The sequence below is a fragment of the Rhipicephalus microplus genome, chromosome 8 (assembly GCF_043290135.1).
Source record: "Rhipicephalus microplus isolate Deutch F79 chromosome 8, USDA_Rmic, whole genome shotgun sequence".
In the NCBI taxonomy this organism is placed as follows: domain Eukaryota; kingdom Metazoa; phylum Arthropoda; class Arachnida; order Ixodida; family Ixodidae; genus Rhipicephalus; species Rhipicephalus microplus.
In genome coordinates this window covers 119,597,024-119,613,911 of record NC_134707.1, presented here as the reverse complement: position 1 = coordinate 119,613,911, position 16,888 = coordinate 119,597,024, and the positions used below count along the sequence as shown (strand labels likewise).

At 46.9% G+C, this 16,888-nt stretch overlaps 1 protein-coding gene across 1 annotated transcript in view; it reads left to right on the top strand.

Annotated features, from left to right (window-relative positions):
* Positions 1–16,888, top strand: part of LOC119164577 (putative diacylglycerol O-acyltransferase Mb3761c) — a 593,703-nt gene that overhangs the window by 289,098 nt on the left and 287,717 nt on the right. Inside the window, exon 3 of the mRNA XM_075872525.1 lies at positions 2,208–2,267. The gene's annotated coding sequence lies outside the window, so the exon portion shown is untranslated. The remainder of the gene's footprint in view (positions 1–2,207; positions 2,268–16,888) is intronic.

The following is a 16,888-nucleotide window of genomic DNA, read 5'->3' as shown; positions in this document are numbered from 1 at the left end:
CACACGAGTGTGTGTTCTGCACTTGCACTTCGTGTAGAAAACCATCTTACTTCTCGCATACATTAGGCGCTATGTCAGGGGGTACTAATAACTGTTGGCGTCTTGTGTGCAAAACCACAATACAATTATGAAGCGACGCCGTATATAGGCTTTCAAATATGACCCCCTACTGGCGTTCTTAAACTGGCGCCTAAACCTAAGCAGACGAGCCTATAGCACTTCGCCGCCATTAAAATGTGGCCTCCCCGGCTGGGATTCGGTCCCGCGACCGGTGCATCGACAGCCGAGTGCCATAATCTCTAGATATTTGCTTATTTTTTATTCGTTGAGGCTGGCAACACTTGTGGTACGGTTGGTAGTTCTTATATTCACATTTTTTTTGCCCGGATTTAAAGTGTATCAAGTGGTTGGTATGTCAAGGGATCAATGCCCGTGCGGCATTGGTGAAGAATAAATTGAAAATGTGTTTACCTGCTGACACAAAACAATGCTCTTGTTTGTTGCGAATACATATTTCCTTTTGGAGTTCATTTAGCCCGCCTCATCCTTTTTTGGTAGTAGCAATCAAGTGCTGGGGGCCTGTTTGCCTTGTATATGACATGGTGACAAACGCAGCATCCTTCTCAAATTACCAATGTAGCGAAAAAAATAATGTTGTGGAACGAAGAATTGTAAGAAACACTTAGAGGCAGTGTACATGTAGTTGCTTTGGGGAAGCGAACAGAATTCGCCGGAGGTAAACAAAAGCAGAGCACTGAAGCCGAAGGGGAACAATGATCGGGGCCACACGGGGGTCGTGATGAGCGGCCTCTTGGACAATGGTCACCGGACTCACTTTTGTTGGGAACACGAGCCTTCATCGACAGACGACAAATAGACTGCCCGCTACGCTATAGTGAGAAAAACAGGAAAGGATAGGGTTCCGGTTCGTTACCTGATTGCATCGCCTATAGTACGTATCGGATATCGATGAACATCTATTGATCATGCGGCAATGGGCAACGCCAGCATAACCCTGAACTCGATGAGCGCGTATACTTGAAACGTTAAACAGCTGTGAGAGATGGCTTAAAGGCCATTGCGAGAACCACATATCGTCGAGGTCCTCCACTACAGCGCGTGTCATTATCATGTCTTGATTTTAGGCATTAAAATTCTAAATATTATGAGTGCGTTGATGTCGTAATTATTTAAGGGACACTAAAACAGTTTATCGTGTATGAGTAAATTAAAACTGTAATATACGAAAGAGATCACTTTTAACACTCGAAAACGCTTGCTCTGGTCTAACGCTTAGCAACGTCACATGCTGCGTGAGTAGAACAGGCAAAAAAAAATAGTGTTCCCCACTCGCCGTCATAGCTACTGGCGGCGTCGACCGACGCTCACTATTAAATGCACATACATACCTTTGATGGAGGAATGACCACCGCCGCAGCCCACGTGGAAGAGCATAGAATGCGTTATTAGAATGCCGCAGGTGGGATCCCTGCAGGCAGGCAGCAACTTATCTTTTCTTCTACTTTTGTTTCTGGACATTTACATTGCAATTGTTATTACTAACATGCCCTATACTTACGTTGGCGTCATTGCCCCTTATTACTAATTAGTACTAATCACTGAAAGCAACACACTAGATTCCAAGCGAAAGAAAGCGAGCGTGGAGGCAGAAATCAAGCAAGCAAGACACTTAGCGTCCGGGTATAATATAACTGCTGCAAATACTAGACCGAGTAGACTGGCGAAACGGGGGAGAGAATTTGTCCTGCAGTGCTTGCAGTTATGGTGCGGCTGCTGTTGATAACGATGATGAGCAGGAAGTACCTCGTAATTAACCATTTCTTCCTGACGCGAATCACCTACAAACGAGAGGCTTCGGTGTATCTGCCCAACGCTTACTAGTTTACTAGTTACATGCGCTTATTGCTCGCGATAGTGCCACAATCTGAGTGCTTGCCCTGCGCTATTCAGATATCTACCCAGTCAAGCAGCGAATTCTACAACGACCTGCAGGTTCTTATTCAGTACTTACGTTGGTAGCTTTCTGTGACGTGTCAAGGGTGCCGGTTTTGCAATGAGCAGTGCTTTTTGCCGAGTTTACAGTATCGCAGTTCTAATATAAGCAATCGTTTACTTTTCATGTGTATCCACGTAAGAAATTTGTGTTTTTAAATGACCTTCACAGTGATTCTTGCTCTTCTATGCAGGTGCATGGTCCAGAAGTCTACGCCACATTAATCGACGCACATAGACAAGCAGCTGCACGGGTGAGTAGTCTGCAATTATTGAATGCGGAATAGGGCGTCAAAGTGCCACAGCGTCAAACTGGACATCTGCGACATGTCTGAGTAGAGCTCGCGCGCTGACTTGTCAGGCAAATCAAGGTCTTCTGTTGTTTCCCCTGTGTCACTTGCCATCAAGCTGACCAGGTCTGATGTTTTGTCATCTGCAACCGTGACCTGCAGCAGCAGTTCTTTGATGACATCATCCTCGAGCAGGATGGGCACTTGCGATTCTTTTGCAGAGAGTACATTCGGCAAAAGGCGAGTGCCCGCACACTTGGCTAAAGACTGCGCTGGTGGCTGGTGTAAATGTGGCTCGTGACAGTGGGCCGAAACAGAAGTGGTCGATTTTACTTCGTCTGGGGTCTTGAGGGACAGCGTGCCGAGTACAAAGGAAGCAGGTGCGTCCAGTCTTCAAAGAAAGATAAGCTTGGGGCACGTGGTAGCAACTCCTGTGAAGGCAATGAAGCTTCGGAAGCTTGTCTTCTTGGTCCTGTTTCAGACACCAGCGCAGTGTCAGAGCACTTCTTGAGTCCAGTTTTGGAGGATTGCATGGTGAAAAGGCTTTCGTCAATCAGCTGCACTGTGCAGTAACAGCCTCGTGGTGGCGATTCTCTAGAGCCCCGTCCTCAGTAGAGGTGAGGTTTTAATGAGTGGTCGCAGTAAAGGCCGAGTCAATTCGTCCAAAGGTAACGATGGGCTTGGTGCTCCAGTCTGCCCATGACTGTTTCCTCACGTCTTCATACCTGTTTCAAGCTACAGTAGCATTTCCGAGCTGGTCTGTGGCCATGGCACACTTTTGCTCTTTATTCCATGCATGCGAGCTCCGAGAGCGTTGACGGTAATCACCCACTTGTTGGCGTCGTCCTTGAAATTGCGAAAATCTTGGACTTCGAAGGCAGCCAGCGATGATGGCACGGCTGACGAAACTCCGAAGCACGTCGACGCGGGGAAGCCGAGTAGATGTGAAAGCTCTGTAAGGGTACACTAGAACTTTCGGCGGCTCTCTGGGGAGGTCTTTTCATGGGCTTTAGAGGCGGCTGTGGATAACGTGGCATCGATCACGTGCAGACCTGGCAAGGCCGCAGGAAACAGCGCAGAGGTGAACGCTGGCAAGGTGTTGCCCGTGTGATGTAGTCGCATAATGCTGTGCCATAGCTCCGCCATACTATCCCATGACCCGCAAGAGGAGCCAGTATCAATGTTGGCTAAGTCTAAGTCAGGGGTTTGAATCGGGCTGACTGTGGTGGGATCGTTGTCGGAAGAAAATTGAACAGCCCCCTCAGCAGCTCAGGTGCTCATGGGGTCCGGAGTGAGAGGTTGTCAGCTGGGCAAGGGCGGGCACTGGGGCCGGGCAACAAGATGCCTCATGTTAACTTTTGCGGTGGCGACACACGTCAAGAAAGCCTGAACGGCATTCGTAAGACCCTTCGGAAGAGTCTTGCGGCCGAGTTCTACGTCACAGGGAGCATACGTGACGTTCCCTAATGAATGGAGCCCGTACACTTGGAGCCCGCACGCCTTCTCAGACGAAGGTGGTAGCGAGGTTCCTGTCAGTTTGGGTCCTGGAATCACCGAAGAGTCATTGACGCTGTCGGCGGATGGCTCAATGAGTGGGTGATGCAGTGGTTGGGTCGTGGAACCCATAACTCGAGAAGCGTGAACGGCGTTCCTGGTTAGAGGGACCCGCGCTGCCGACGACCCTCGAAGTGCACGTGGCTTCAGCCGCAAGGTTTAGTTGTCGAACTGCACCATTGTAGAAGAGAGAGAACGCGTGTATGCCAGGCCGGCTAGGTGTTTTCGCGCTCACCCAGCGCAAGATACGCGTTTTGTCGCGGTAGGAAAGCGAAGCTGTGATGCACCGACCGATCTTGAAACAAGTGCGAGGTTCTCACTAGTTCTTGAGACTTCAGTTGCCATCAGAATTAAAATCAATTTATTTTACCTAATGCAAGTGTTACATAGTGATGATAATATTGTTACTGCATATGTGATTTGGGTATGAGCCGGCGGGTAGCGGGGATCAGGCAGATTAGAGAAGAGGACGTTCGGTTAGCGAGACAGGCCTCCGGTGCACGACCCGTTAAAGTGTAACAGTACGCCACAGCGTAATAAATACATTACTAAACGTGACAATATTCTTATGCATAATACAAATGGTGTAACAATAACTCTTTATTGGGGCTAACTTGTGCCCGAAAAGTAAAGGAAATTGTAGCGGCGTTTCTAACAGGCGATCAGCAAAAGGAATCAATCTGCGAGAAGCCCTCGAGCGGTGCGCCACTCCTTTTTCATCAAAATCCCGTGCTGAAGAGGCGCGCGCCGTCACGGCCTTTTCTTGTCTCATCATCGGGCTGCTGCTCTCTTGAGGGGACGCACCAACTAGCGCGCGTAGTTTGAATACTGCCTCTGCCTTGCGTCAATATAGAGAAGGGAGAAATCCTGAAGCCAAAGCTGCAATGAGACCTCTTTTTCATATAAAAAATATTGGTTGAGGCAGAAAAAACATACACTTTCTAAAATGTGTAAGTCGAAATTATTGAAACTCAGCAGAAATAAAATGAACTAGAAAAAGTTAGAGAACACAAAATGGAACAAACGAGAACATCAACGAAATTCTACCATTAAGAAGATTATGAAGGTACTTATGAACTAGAGATTGTCAGAATGTAACTTTTAGATTGTTTTTTAATTCATGAATATTTAGCGTGTTGATTTCGATAGGTGATGAATGAGGAGTTTCTTTTCTTGGTTACTTATCATCGTAACTTATTTTTATTAAAGATTGTTAATGCTGCTTAACGTTCACCTAATTTGACATATTATTGCGAATATTCACTAATGGTAAATAAAGAAAGTGTTAAAGAATTAGTAATGGTGACTGATGGGGCGTAGTTGCTGTTGCAACTAATTTACGACTGATTAGCATGGTCTATATATATATGTATATATATATATATAAATATGAAAGTAGATGCGCTTTCACATAACAACTGTTTATTGTGCCGACGTTTCGACAGGAACCCTGTCTTTTTCAAAGCATAATAGGCATAATTCAAGGCATTATGCCTTGAAAAAGACAGGGTTCCTGTCGAAACGTCGGCACAATAAACAGTTGTTATGCGAAAGCGCATCTACTTTCATATTTATAACCTTGCGGCAACCGAAGTTATTATTCTGTATATATATATATATATATATATATATATATATATATATATATATATATATATATATATATATATATATATATATATATATATATATATATATATATATATATATATACTTATATATATATATATATATGTATGTATATACAAAATCCCGTAGAGCGTTAGGTGCTCCATATTCATTTGTTACCTTTTCATTTGTAAACTTTTGCTCTGTCCGGATAAACAGTCGTTTTAGTCATTTTAAGTGGTCTCCGTGTAAGAAAAAACATACAAAGAGAAAAGTATGCAGCACCTTCATATTTACAACCTCGGCTTTTATTGTTCTGCATCTCAAAATTTGGTTTTAGCATGCGCCAAGGTTGAGACGACATTGCTGCCTCAATAGGCACTTTCAGCTAGCTTTCTTTTTTTCTTTTTTTTTTGAGAAGAGCAGAGTTATTGCGTTTTCTTGAAAATAATTACTATAACAGTTTTCACTAGCAACGTGCAAGGGAAGAAAGCATGGTTTATTTCTGAGCGACGCCTGCGAGGGAAGTTTTTGGTGAGGTCATTCTAGCGTTGTGTACTGGTCACAGTACAAATTGAAAAACAGGTCTTTTTATCTTTTTTGTTGATGTTCTGATTAGGCGGTAATTTATTTTTTAGATGCCTTACGTCTTGGTGGCTAACAAATCTCTCACAATATACCCACGTACTCCCATTCGAAGTTCCATGAGTATCTTGGAGACTACTAATTTTTTTATAACGACAATAACTCGCGCATTTGAAATTAGTTGAGTGGGCTATTACAAATATCTGCTTCAGTAACGCCTTAGACAATTGATGAACCCGCCGAATTGATACCAGCTTCAGCCAGCAAAGCATATGTCTAACAAAGTGAGGTCATCTGACACAGAGTTGATATCTGCTACCGAGAAGCTCCACAGTAGTATAAGGGTCGGCACTAATGCAGCACAAGCGCAGAATTAAAATGAAAGAGGAAGAACGTCGACAACGCCTTACATCGAGAAAATTTCGCACAACTTCAAGAACGTATCCGAACGTGTCGATGTTGTTGTTATTCTCCGGCCCAGCTGAACTTCCTAGGCTACGGCAAATGTCCGATAAGAAAAGCAGAAAAAGGAAGTGTTGCAGCAAGAAACATCACGCCCACTATGCTTAATGGAATGAAGGTATTATGTTCACATGTTTGAATAGTGCACCACAATCGTGAGAAGTTGAAATAAAACAGGACGATTGATTACAGAGTAACGCAATATCTCGCAAAAAGTGCATCAGTGAGGCTTCCAGAGAATTATCAGCTGCTGAAATCGCTCTTCTGAGTGGCTGGCGCACTTCAGGCGTTTTTTTTTTCTGCTTCAAAAAGAACGAAATGGAAAAAAAAAACACGAGGCTAGAGTAGATTGCACGGGAACGTGAAGCACACCTAAGTATCTTCAACCTATAGAACAGTTTAATTAAAATGGGGCGATTTTCTAACAAAAGTAGAAGTCAATAACGTAGTTTGTTATGAAAAATGAAACAATTGAGTGTCCAACTGGTTCATTCTCACTGAGCCACATTTATTAAACAAGCACTGCGCCGACAATCATGACGAAAACAACCAACATTGTCGCACTAGAAAATTTTCATCTGTGTCCCAGTTGCTTTGTTAAGGTCTTTACGTTCCACAATCAGGCTTTTGTAGGCCGAGGGGATGTCACAGAACGAGCGCTAAAAATGGGCGCGCCGCCAAATTGTCGCGACGAAATGCCGGAGTGGCGCCGCGAGGTCAAAAGAAAAAGAAAACAAACATCTAAAGGCTCCCCGGGGCGCGCGCTCTCCCCGCGGAAGCGTGGCGTCGCAGACGAACCTCCTCACCCCGCATCGGCGGCCCAGCAAGCCCGCGATTTTTCTAGAACGAAGGGGGCGGGGCCATACCGAGTTGACTCACCGGCCGGAGAGGGCATTCCAACCGTCTCGCCCTCTTCCCAGCTTTCGCCGCGTATCGCGCCGAAGAAATGACGAGAAATTTCTGGAAGGTGGCGCGGAAGGTATTTAATCGAGCGGCCGAGACGAGAAATCAGGAGGAGACGGAAGTTAACGCCAGAGCGCGTAGGGATTCCGCCGTGTAGTCGGCGAAGGTTTTTGGTCCGTAGGGACGAGGCCGGAGACGAAGAGGATTTACACCTGAGGGGTGACGACTCGGGCTACGGGCAAGAGTGTGTGTTTACCGCTATCGAGCGAAGACGCGGGCAACAGCTGCGTGTGTGAAGCCGACGTGTTCCGGCGAAGAAGTTTGAAGCTTGGAGAGTGGCCATTTGAGGACGCGAGGTTTCCTGGAAGAGAAACTTCGAGAGCTACGGAACGACATCAACGCTGGACTTTGAGTGAGTGATTCTCGGAAGAGTATCATTCAGACTTTTGTTCCAAGGACTTTGGACTGAATAGGTTTTCTATCTCTTTAGTCCTTAAGTGTCTTGGTTGTTCAATGCATGCGACTGCATTGTAGTGCGTATTGTTGTCTGTGTCCGTTGTTTTGAGTGTGGCTGATTGTATTGTGTAGTACGTTGATTGATTGGTTTGATTGGTGACATATTGTATGCAACTAGTGTGGAGTGTGCATTTTTGTGTATTGTTTTCGATCTGCCATTATTGAGAATATAATTTGTTTGTTTATCAACTCTCGGCTCTGACTTGTTCTTTGGGCCACAGCCGGCGTCCGCTGGCGCGCCAAAAAGGACCACTTCTAAATTGTCCACGCTTTCGTGGTGCGGTTCGGGGGGCCGATACTTCGGCTCTTGGAATTAGCCCGGCGATCGCCTCCCTATTTAACGGGACATGTGTGACAATTAATCTGGCGTCCGCGACAGGACCTTTTGGTGCACAGTGTGTCCAAAGTGGTGAGAAAGAGCCTCGAGTTGTTGATAGTGCTATCGGAAGGATTTTGTGTGTTGTTCAGTGTTCTCGTTAACGAGTGCAGGGGAGTGTTCCGATAGACTGATCTAGGAAGATACTTTTTGCACGCGGCAAGGTTTTATTTGCGAGACACAATGGATCTCGAAAAGTTAGTTGCTCTTGGTGAGAAGATGGGTCTTTCTGGCGCCGAACTACGGAAGTGGGTAAGCCAGAAGGAGAAAGAGGCGGTGGAGAGAGAGAGGTTGGCAGCGGAGAGAGCCAAGGAAGAAAAAGCCGCTGAGTTAGAACGAGAGAGGTTGGCAGCTGAGAGGGCCAAGGAAGAAAAAGCAGCTGAGTTGGAACGAGAGAGGTTGGCAGCTGAGAGAGCGAAGGAAGAAAGAGAGCAACAATTGAAGTTGGAGCTGGAGAAAGAAAGACTGGCAGCTGAGAGGGCGAAAGAAGAAAGAGAGGAAAGGGAACGGCAGTGGCAGCACGAGATGGAACTCGAGCGGCTCCGTTTGCAACAGCGAAGTGAAACTCCCGTCCAAGCTAGAGTTGAGAGCAGCGAACGGGAAGATCACTGCTTCCGCTTGAACCCAAGCAAGCTGCTCGTAGCGTTTGATGAAAGGAAGGACGACCTAGACGCGTACCTCCACAGATTTGAGACGATTGCGAAGAGCCAGAAAATGCCAGAACAGCAATGGGCAACTGCTTTGAGTACTTGCTTGAGTGGTGAAGCGCTCAGTGTGTACGGTAGGCTGACGCCGACCGATGCAGCCAACTATACAAAGGTGAAAGCTGCTTTGCTGAAGCGATTTAGATTTACCGTGGAAGGATTCCGGGACAGATTTCGGACAGGAAAGCCAGCTGACGGTGAGACAGCTACGCAGTATGCCGCCAGACTTTGCCATTATTTCGACAGATGGATTGAACTTTCAGGGACAGCGCAGGAGTACGATGAACTTAGAGAGCTCCTAATTAGAGAACAATTTCTTACTAGTTGCCACCCAAGCCTGTCGCTGTACTTGAAAGAGAGGAAGGCTGAGTCACTTGAAGGAATGCTTGAATTGGCTGATCAATTCTTGGAAGCGCAAGGTGGAACTAATTTGGCCAAGGTCAAGAAGGAGTTTCCCGATGATTCGAAGAAATTGGCTCCCGAAGAAAAGAAGCGTGCACCAGAGAGCATTCCGCGATGTTTTCTGTGCAACCGAGTGGGTCATCGCGCGAAAAACTGTCGAACGATCTTTACGAGCCCTACGGTAGTGAAATGTTTTAAGTGTGGTCAGACTGGGCACAAAGCAGATGCATGTCGAAACGGAGCGAGTCAAACTCACCAGGTAGCCTGTGTGCAAGTGGCACCGAAATCCGATAATAATGCCGTCACCGACGGATTCGTAGAATTGAAAAATGGGGAGAAAATTCCTATTGTCGGTGCTGTAATGACAAAACAGCCAACCGGTGTTACGAAAGGAATGCCAGCGCGGCCTGGAAAAGTTTCGGGCAAAAAAGTTACGGTGTTAAGAGATACCGGCAGTTCCACTGTTATCGTGCGGAGAAATTTGGTACGGGAAAGTGAGTTGACAGGCAGAACGAAACCGGTTTGCCTAATTGACCGTACAGTTCGGCTGCTTCCCGAAGCAGAAATTGAGGTTGAAACCCCGTACTTCAGCGGGAAGGTTACTGCTTTATGCATGACGACCCCCCTGTATGACCTTGTCATCGGAAACATCGACGGGGCGCGAGGGCCAAGTGATCCAGAATGTTTGGGAGAAGACCCGAAGATAGAGCCCTCGCCAACACAGCGGCCGCGAGATACAGTGGAAGAACATCCCGTGACGGATCTCACTAGAGCCCAAGGTGAAGCTGCGGCGCAAGAGACAGCGAAGGAGAAGACGATCGTGTCGAGTCAGTTCACGGGCCGAGCAACCGGACTTACGTCGGCACGACCTCAACCGACCGACAGTGTAAGGGAGACGGAGTTGGCCAGCCGGGAAAAATGTAGAGGTATGATCAAGCGGGTAAATAAACAGACAGGACCCGTCGAATGTAATGACGCGTTAACGGTGTCGGAAGAGACAGCGATGGCTGAGACGACGCCTCAGATATCGTCGTTGGAAAAGGCTCGCCGAAAAAGAATGTGGAAACACAAGAGGAGATCGAGCGAGCACCGCAAAAAGGGGCGCAAGCGCTGCTCGAAGTACTCAGGATAAGTGCTGAAGTCAAATCAGAATGGGTTTGGCAGTGCTGAGTGACATATGTTGTGTTAATGTTCTGGTTGTCCTGTGTCACAAGTGTCGAAGTGTTGTGCTGTGATGTGATGTATAGTATTGGACCATTGTTGTAATGCGAGAACTTTGTACATCTGTATTATTGGGAATTTGTGGTGGAGTGTTGTACTCATGTGCCTGTGGTTATATTTCATGTGCTGTGTAATTGAATTACAATGTACAATTGTATTAAGTGATCTATTGTGACGGTGAAGTGTCATGAGCGACGGATTGTGTTACAGTCTGTAAGAGTGTGTGGTGACTTTTCGCGCTCGTTTGTGTGGTTTTGAATATTATGAGATAATATTCTTAAAGTGGGGGGCAGTGTCACAGAACGAGCGCTAAAAATGGGCGCGCCGCCAAATTGTCGCGACGAAATGCCGGAGTGGCGCCGCGAGGTCAAAAGAAAAAGAAAACAAACATCTAAAGGCTCCCCGGGGCGCGCGCTCTCCCCGCGGAAGCGTGGCGTCGCAGACGAACCTCCTCACCCCGCATCGGCGGCCCAGCAAGCCCGCGATTTTTCTAGAACGAAGGGGGCGGGGCCATACCGAGTTGACTCACCGGCCGGAGAGGGCATTCCAACCGTCTCGCCCTCTTCCCAGCTTTCGCCGCGTATCGCGCCGAAGAAATGACGAGAAATTTCTGGAAGGTGGCGCGGAAGGTATTTAATCGAGCGGCCGAGACGAGACATCAGGGGAAGACGGAAAGTTAGCGCCGGAGCGCGTAGGAATTCCGCCGTGTAGTCGGCGAAGGTTCTGCCCGTAGTGACAGAACAGGAGGAGACGGAAGTTAACGCCAGAGCGCGTAGGGATTCCGCCGTGTAGTCGGCGAAGGTTTTTGGTCCGTAGGGACGAGGCCGGAGACGAAGAGGATTTACACCTCAGGGGTGACGACTCGGGCTACCGGCAAGAGTGTGTGTTTACCGCTATCGAGCGAAGACGCGGGCAACAGCTGCGTGTGTGAAGCCGACGTGTTCCGGCGAAGAAGTTTGAAGCTTGGAGAGTGGCCATTTAAGGACGCGAGGTTTCCTGGAAGAGAAACTTCGAGAGCTACGGAACGACATCAACGCTGGACTTTGAGTGAGTGATTCTCGGAAGAGTATCATTCAGACTTTTGTTCCAAGGACTTTGGACTGAATAGGTTTTCTATCTCTTTAGTCCTTAAGTGTCTTGGTTGTTCAATGCATGCGACTGCATTGTAGTGCGTATTGTTGTCTGTGTCCGTTGTTTTGAGTGTGGCTGATTGTATTGTGTAGTACGTTGATTGATTGGTTTGATTGGTGACATATTGTATGCAACTAGTGTGGAGTGTGCATTTTTGTGTATTGTTTTCGATCTGCCATTATTGAGAATATAATTTGTTTGTTTATCAACTCTCGGCTCTGACTTGTTCTTTGGGCCACAGCCGGCGTCCGCTGGCGCGCCAAAAAGGACCACTTCTAAATTGTCCACGCTTTCGTGGTGCGGTTCGGGGGGCCGATACTTCGGCTCTTGGAATTAGCCCGGCGATCGCCTCCCTATTTAACGGGACATGTGTGACAGGGGACACTAACTGAAGTTCATAATGTTCAATGACAAAACTCGATAAATGAGAGTAGGAGGCTGACTTTCCTAGTTGTTTTCGCCTCTTAGTGATATTTTCGAGTTTAGAGCTACAGTATCGTGTACTCTATTCGCTTTAACAGAGTATATTTGAAATAAAAAGGTAGTACATAAAATGAAGATTTTAGGCACCTATAAAGGCACCTATACGGCACCTATGAAGAAGCATAAGTGTTGAGAAACGGCATGGCATCAAACGAGCTGGAACACTCTTCAAGGGCTTCAGTGGATGCCAAGAACAAAAAAAAAGCACTGATAGCCTTCTTGAATAGTGTGCCTTTAGCCAGAAAGGCCCACTCGCTCTTCAAGTCTAGTAGTCGCCATACGATGGTGCGGGACACCGACGAAAGCTTAATGATGACGGTAAATCTATCCCAATATATTTCTGTACAGTATATTCGAATCGTTCTCAACTTACTTTACGGGCTCATTCATGGCCAAATTAAATGTTGCAATCTTTATGAGCCGAATAGAAACTTTACTCCTCAATAATGATGATACTGAGCTCTAAAGTAGAATTGTCGTATGTAGGGGAGATAAAACACAATGGCAAAAAAGTTGTTCGAGCAGGCCCAACCATTTTGTCAGTATAAACAAACTGCGTTTTCATCAGTTTCAGATAAGTTGCATTTGCCTCTTTAAAAAAAAAAGCGTCCAACATTTTTGATGGTGTCCCTAGGGACATACGCTATTATGCACGAGATGTAAAACAAGAGGTCACTCTCCTCCAAAATAAATTCTTGAAAGTTCACGCCCATTTTGTTACGCCATTTCTACTTAGTCCATTATGCGCAACGTTATACCCACTAATGGCCAACCAACAGGCCAAATAGCACGCTTTGTGAAGGCCATGTCTTCGCCTCTGTCTTCTTTTTTTTTTCGTGTACCATTCACGATATCCATTAGAGCAACGAACCGTGTGCATAGCCTGCAGCAAAATTTTCATTTAAATGTTGACTCTCCCGAACGAACCAGAAATGGCACCCACTCATTTTTTCCTCACCGCCCTTTCCTTTCTCTTTTTGTGTTTCTTTCTTAAACTTAGCTTCTTCTAATCTGCAGGCAGAGGCTATGTCAGTTTTCTAGAGCAGTTTTATGTTATGTTTTCTTTTTTAACGCGAACGGCCGATGTGTCTCATCCAGTCAAAAAGAAAACTTTGCGGAGCTAATGCTTCCAGGTTAGCACGCACAAAATTACCAGATAAAGTGAAATGTAAGGGGACCGCTGCAATAGCTGATGTGGTAGACCAGCAGACGCGTTTCTGAAGATAGCACGTTCAGTCCCTGCCTACTGACGTGTGGAGCGCTTCCTGCACATGATTTTTTGATATTTACAAAATAAGTACGGCAATACAGTTAAAGTCACAAGAAACGCCCCCTAACCCTTAGTTGGCTTCTTTGTCTGTTAGTCTTCATCAAAGTCTTGTTTTTGCATTCAAGAATTTTGAGCTTTCGTGAGACATCTACAGAAATGGGTCAAACAAAATGAAACTAAGTAATAAAAGCAAATGAAAAGTCTCGCGATAACAAGCACGTGTATGTGGGCCGATGGCGTGTAGAATGTCATAAGACCTCAGCTTACTCTGATGTCGTCAATGACGCCCCTGTGTCATTTCTTGATGGCGTCATAGATCGCCAAGATTTCTCGTGTCACAGTGTCGCCATAAGGACGTCTCAGGATGTGATCGCATGGCATCGTCATCGTCATTAGCCTGATAGCGTCTGTTGCCGACTAATGGCCTTTTCTGCGTTTTGCCCTTGATCCCTTTCCTGTGCTAGCTGAAGCCACCCGCACTAGTTGATCTCATCTGTCCTGTTAGTTTTCGGTCTCCCCTCAGCACGTTTGCGAACTCTAGTTTTCCAATTCGTTACTCGTAATGAGCCGTAGAGTTTCTTACAATATTTACAGGAGGGAACTCCAACACTAGGATTGTTCAGCCACCGTGAGAGTGATGAATACTACATGAAGTGGCCTAGTCTTCGTGCTTGCGGTCTTCGAACGCACTTCTGGCTTTGTTTCTTGTTGTGTTTTGGTTCTGTTTCAGATGAACGAACGGACCAATGTGAAGTTCGTGGGTCGATTTGAATTGGTGAGCCTAAAATGCCAACGTGGCGAAGCGTAACTTTAAACTTTGCTGAACGTTGTCTTGTGGCAAAGAGGACTCAGGCCGCTCGAAGCCAAACGAGACCGAAAGAGCGGAGCTTGTACAAATCCGTGTGCTACCCATCACTTCCGGGTTGAATTAACCGCCGTGCGTAGCAACTGCCATAGACAGGAGCGCCAGAGTTTCCTCTAGTGATTTTATAGGAAACTTTATGTAATGAGCAGCTGTTAGTTGACATCCTCGCTGCACGCGCTGCCCGTCCGTTCCACCTTCTTGATTTCGAATGAAATGTATGCTCATGACTTTGTCCCTTCGTGTAAGGTTGGCTGATCAACGAAGCAGTGCAGCGTAGTGCTGTGTGAAGAAAACTTTCGGGAGAGGAGGGTGCTATCAGCACAACGGACAGAAAAGAAAACACATGCTTTTGACTTGGGGATGTCATAGGCGAATGCATAGTGATCTTGTGATTTTCTCTTTTCGGTATAGCTGTTCAATCACTTTATATTCTCTCAATTCTAATGCTCTATTGCAGACATAAGGCAGAAAAGCACGAAGTCTCGAAGTTATGAGATATCGGGGAATGATGACGGTCCTTGTTTAGTGGCGTTCTCTGGTAAACAATTTCTATTCATGACAAATGGAACAGCTTTCTCTTAGAACAGTTTAAGATGCATCTTCCCACCCAGATCGATCAGAATTTGTCATTGTTGTTGATCGAAGGATACGCGGCAATTCCTTGACGGTGTCGTCCGTGGCACTGATCAATGAAAGTTAAAGTTGATGTGACAGGCCTGCGTCTCAGTCATGGCATATAAAAAGAAGAATAATGACTACTTCACAATTACTACTAATATAAAACACGTGAACTCTTTAGTTATACTGCCAAATCAGAACGAGTGCATCAACTTTGCACCTCAGCCAATGACTTGACGCTCTGGCATCGTAAGTATAATGACTTACCGGTCTCGCAATAAAATGTTCAAATGAAGCTTTTTTTAATGCAAAGCAGCTCTTTGACTAGCCTGTGTAATGCTGTCCCTCCATGCGTCCGTATGAACGGGCCGCTACGCGCTCCCCTAGCCTCAAGTAATGGAGCGGTGCCAAGTAGCTCACGGTAGTGCTGCACGCTCCCATCGCAGTGCACGCTGACGTCACTCTCTCTCTCTCTCTCGCCTGTCGCGCACCTGCCACAGCCTTTGCAGCTGTCGCCTCATCCGTTCACCCGTAACACCTGCCGCTACCACCGCTCGCTACACCGCTGACTCATCGGTACTGGAAGAACAATCCGCACGGTCCTGCTTCGAGTGCTTCGCCGTACACGTCGTTGACGTCGCCATGGTGGCTGTGTACCTCGCTCCCAACCTGCTGAAGGAAAAGGGTCAGCGCTGTCTAAAGGAGACGTTGACTGATTGCGGCGAGGCGTGTCGACGCGCGCCTCTTATAGTAGTGAGAGACTTCAACGTTGACATCAGTGGAGGAGGAGGAGAATAACTCGTCGATTACATGCGTGATGTGCTCTCGCAGAAGTGCGTGTTGACGGAACGGAAACTGCCCACCAGGATAAGTGGAACGTGCATCAATCTGGCCCTTGCCTACTTTGACGTCGAATGTCTGCAGGAAGCTCTCAGCGTGCACTTCACCGATCACAAGGCCGTTGTAGTCAAGGCGAAACGTGTGCCGGCTCCGGTCTAGCACCCGCGTCCACTCTGAAGAAAGGACAAGACCTACGCAGCCATCGCTTCAAACGAATCCTCCAGCGCTCACCGCAGCACCAGCGTTATCGCCGTTGAACCTGTGACGTCACCCTTGCCCAACGCTGCTGCTTCTCATTCCATCAGAATCCCTTTGGGAAGATTCTTGTCATTTTTTTGCTGTTTCATCTAAAACTGGAATTTGTCGCGTGGATCTGTTCGTTCAAGCCCAGCGCCCAACTTTGCAGCCGGCACCCACGCAATTCATATCCAACACGCGCACGTCTATTAGCTCGTACAAATGTAACGGCGTATTATTGAGATGCAAAGGAGCGGGAGCAGCAAGTAGCGTAGCTTTAGGCCCAAACCACACGCCCGCTCTGCATACGCTGCCCGAGCGCACGCGGTAGGCGCTCCGGCGGCCGCGCATGCGCATATGTCGTAAGCGCATCTAAACTCTCTGCGTACGCGAGTGTCGGCGGCGATCGGATTTCGGCCTTGAGACGGTGCTCGTCTAGCCGCGCTGGCCACGCTTGTAGCTCCGCAGATACGAATAACGCCGCGGCTGTACTGGAACATCGACCTAGTCTGTGTTCAGGAACCAATTTATATTAGCTTTCCTTTTCTTTTTATGAACATTGTACATCCCTACATACAGGACAAGTACACTACTGCCATATGTATTAATTTACGAGCTCTATTCATACATGTTCCGCCACAATATACGACTAAATGAGACCGCTTAGCTGTATATTTCGTACGATGCGTCGTGCACATCGTATATCGATGCACACCATGCACTCTAGTGTGTTCTTGTGATCGTCTGGCCATGATATGTCGTGCTGAATAGTTTGAACCGGCAGCACTCGTTGGGCTCGATCACGTCGTG